The following is a 4378-nucleotide window of genomic DNA, read 5'->3' as shown; positions in this document are numbered from 1 at the left end:
GGAAACAGGGTCTCACTAAGTTGCTGAGAGCCTCACTGAGTAGCTGAAGCTGGCTTCAAACCTGTGTGATCCTCCTGTCTCAGCCTCCCAAGCTCGGGGATTACAAGCGTGCGCAGCAAGGGTTTGCCACCATGCCCAGCTCGGGAAAAAAAAAAAAAAAAAAAAAATATATATATATATATATATATATATATATATATATATATTTGGTGGCACTGGGGTTCCTGGAGGCCCTTCTACCTCCGGGATACACTCCCAGAGCTATTTTATACTTTTTTTTGGAAACAGGGTCTCTTAAGCCAGCACAGCTGGCTTAGACCCTGTGTGATCCTCTTGTCTCCACCTCCCAAGCGCGGGGATTACAAGCGTGTGCCACCATGCCCGATAGAGTCTAATTTTTAAATGGCAGAAATATGTTGTTATTATTGAGGGCCAGGCATGGTGGCGCACGCTTGTAAACCCCGCGCTTGGGAGGCGGAGACAGGAGGATCGCACAGGTTTGAAGCTAGCCTCTGTGGCTTAAGAGACCCTGTTTCCAAATAAAATATAAAAAATAGGTCTGGGAGTATAGCCTGGAGGTAGAAGGGTTTCCAGGAACCCCAGTAGCACCAGAGAGAGAGAGAGAGAGAGAGAGAGAGAGAGAGAGAGAGAGAGAGAGAGAGAGAGAGAGAGAAGATGTTATTATTGAAAGATTATATGGCTATGTATACTGAAAATCATAAAAGATCTAGACATAAGTTTAGAATAAGCATATTTAGCACAGCTGCTCGAATCAATATACACAAACAGCACCTGTACTGACTAGTCGAAACAGAAAGTAAAACTTCAAATATAATGTAGTTGTCAATAGTATCATGTACTCAGGAATAAACCCAACATAAAATATAAAAGTCTTCCTTGTTGGAATCTATAAAACTTTATTAAATGAATGTGAAATCAAATATCCAATACAAATGCAACGTGCATGGTTTCAGCTTGTCTCTATTTAAACTTCTGATTGTGCTTCACCAATAATACAAACTTAATGTTTGCGAACATTACTAAACACAATTTATGTGATATTAATGGCATTAAGGGGGCCTCCCGCACCGCGCTTTGGATTTATAAAATAGACTACAGCCATTACCCCAAAAGTCACCATTTGGTGTACATTCAATTAGATTTCTGTAGAGACTTTGAAGACAGACTTTTTGCATATATATTATCATTAATTTTTCTTTTTGGGACTGAGGGTTGATTCTAGAGGCATTCTACCTTCAAGCTATACTTCCAGTCATTTTTTTCTTTTTTTTCAGTACTGGAGGTGGAACCCAGGGGCATTCTATCCTTGAGCTACACCGTCCAGCCCTATTTTTTATTCTTTATTTTGAAACAGAATCTCACTAAGTTGCAGAGGGCCTCATTAAGTAGCTGAAGCTGGCCATGAACCTGCGATCCTCTGTCTCAGCTTCCCAAGTACTGGGATTACATGCATGAGCCATCATGCCAGGCTTTTTAGAAAATTTGAAACACAGTCCCACTAAGTTGCTGAGGCTGGCCTTGAACCTGTGATCTTAATGTCTCAATATTCCAGGTAATGAATTTGCAGGCATGTTCATAGCCACACAATTCACAATTGTCAAGCTATGGAACCAGCCAAGATGTCTATCAATGGAGGAATGGATTACAAAACTATAGGATATGTACACAATGGAATTTTATTCAGCAATAAAGAAGAACAAAATTACATCATTTTTTAACAGAAAGTAAAAAAATCAGATGCTTTCTCTGATATGTGGAAAATAGAAAAAAATGGTCATAGGAATGGCTTTAGACAAAGAAGGAGAAACCACAGATGAGCAAATAAGGCAACCTGAGGGGAATGGGAGTGGGAAAAAGGGAAATTCTCTAATATACATGACATACATTCATAAGCATATCAAAGTCAATCAGTAAGCCAAACATGAGAAGGAGGGAGGGGGAGGGAATGGGGAGGGAATTGGGTAAAGGGTTAATGAGTGATGTGTGCATGTATGCCTCCACCATCTTGTATTCCATTAAGATGTATGACTACAATGCACCAATAACAAAAAGCAAAAATTGTGTATACTTTTACTAAAAATGTTAGCTACTACTGAGTGAGGTCCTTTGCAACTCAGTGAGACCCCGTTTTAAAATAAAGAAAAAGAAACAGGCCTGGGGGGAGGTGTAGCTTGGAAGCAGAATGCCCCTGGGTTCCATCTGCAGCACTAAAAATAAAAAAAGAAGCAAAATGGACGGACGTGTGTTTTTTTTTTTTTTGCTTGAAAAATATTCCTAGTATATAATACCTGAAACATTTATTGTAACATATAATTGATGTAAAAGGAAAGTTTGGTATAGGGTTTGTCTTTTCTCTACTGTATAGAACTGTACAAAACTGCTTTTTTGGGAGGGGGCTAGTCTAATTATGAGTGGTTTTACCAGTAGGGTCACAAGGTGTTCTCAGTTTCCACCTAAGGTCTGATCTAGGTGTAAATATGAAAACAACTCTTTTTACACTTGAAAGCATTCCAGTTTGTAGAATAAAATATTTGGTCCTACTTATTTCAGCCATCGTCATTGTGTGTGTGTGTGTGTGTGTGTGTGTGTGTGTGTGTGTGTGTGTGTGTTACTAGGAATTGAATCCAGGGGCATTCTACCTCTAAGCTACACTCTCAGCCGTATTTTGTTTTTTATTTTCTTTTCGGTACTGTTGATTGAACACAGGAGCATTGCGCTTCTGAGCTACATCCTCAGCCCCAAGTTTTTATTTTTATTTTGAAACAGGGTCTCATTAGGAGGCTGAGAGTCTCACTACTTTGCTGAGGCTGTCCTTGAACCTGTGATCCTCCTGTCTCAGTCTCTCTCCCAAGTACTGGTATTACAAGTGTGTTCCACCATGCCCAGCTTTAGTTTTTATTTTGAAACACAGTCTAAGTTGTGGAGGGCCTAAGTTGCTGAGACTGGCCTTGAATCTGTGATCCTCTTGTCTCAGCTTCCCAAGGACTAGGTTTACAGGTATCAGCCACCCCTCCAAGCTCATCACCATCGTTTTTATTTTTTTTACATCTATCTATCTATCTATCTATCTATCATCCATCTTCTATCTTATCTATCATCTACTTTGTGGTACTGGGGATTGAACCCAGGGACATTCTACCTCTGAGCTATACCCCAAGCCCTGTTTCATTTATTTATTTATTTATTTATTTATTTATTTATTTATTTATTTATTTATTTATTGCAGGTCTGGGGATGGAACCCAGAGGCATTCTACCTCCGAGCTATAACCCCAGCCCTATTTTTATTCTTTATTTTGAAACAGGGTCTCACTGAGTTTCAGAGGGCCTCACTAAGTAGCTGAGGCTGTCCACGAATTGCGATCCTCCAGTCTCAGCCTCCTGAATGCTGGGATTGCAAGCGTGTGCCACCATGCCTGGCCCAAGCCCTATTTTCGTCTTTTATTTTGAAACAGTGTCTCACTAAATTGCAGAAGGCCTCACTAACTTGCAATCCTCCTGTCTCAGCCTTGCAATTACTGGGATTACAAGCCTGTGCCACCGTGCCCGGCTTATCATCATTTTTAACATGAAAATGTGCCATCTCTCTGATGCATGCCTATAACCCCAGTACTTGGGAGGCAGAGACAGTAGGATCACAATTTCTAGGATAGGGCTGGTGGTATAGTGGTGAAGCTAGGAGGAAAAATGCCCCTGGTTTCACCCAACACCCCGAAATAAATAAATAAATAAATAAATACATAAATAAAACCCCAAACCATGAAAATGTAAAGAAGTTCTATGTCATGTCTCACAGCAGGTGAAAGGGGAAAAAACGAGGAAGAAATGGAGGGAGATCAAGGGTGAACAAGACATTTGGAGTACTAGGAGTCAAAGCCAGGGCCTCATGCATGCTAGGCAAGCGAACACTGAGCTACAGCCTCAGCAGAACAAGACATCTGGAAAACTCAAATATGTGTTTCTAAAAGTAAGTACCTTTTAGCGAAAACTCACAAATATCAGAAGTTCTTCCATGACAATTTTGATGTTTAGATTCAGGTACTATTGGGTTATATTTAATAATATATCCTTTTTCAGTATATCAATCATTAACCATTTTGGCCACATTCTGAAATATTAGAGCTCAAGAACATACAGCCTTTCAGTCACACAATATATTTAATATCTGTTGGTCCCTTTTTATAGGCTTTGTTGAGCTCTATTTTCTTTGATCATGTGCAATAGTTATTCTCTTCATAGAGAACTTTACAAAGAGTAGTTTTAAATTTAGTAGTTGGATTCTTCCTCCTTTTATTAGTGATTTATACCTATCTTTTGGTGGTACTGGGGTGGAACCCAGGGGCTTTTCTACCTCTGGG

This window comes from Muscardinus avellanarius, assembly GCF_963383645.1.
Source record: "Muscardinus avellanarius genome assembly, chromosome: X".
Lineage (NCBI taxonomy): Eukaryota > Metazoa > Chordata > Mammalia > Rodentia > Gliridae > Muscardinus > Muscardinus avellanarius.
Note: the sequence above shows the minus strand (reverse complement) of the source record.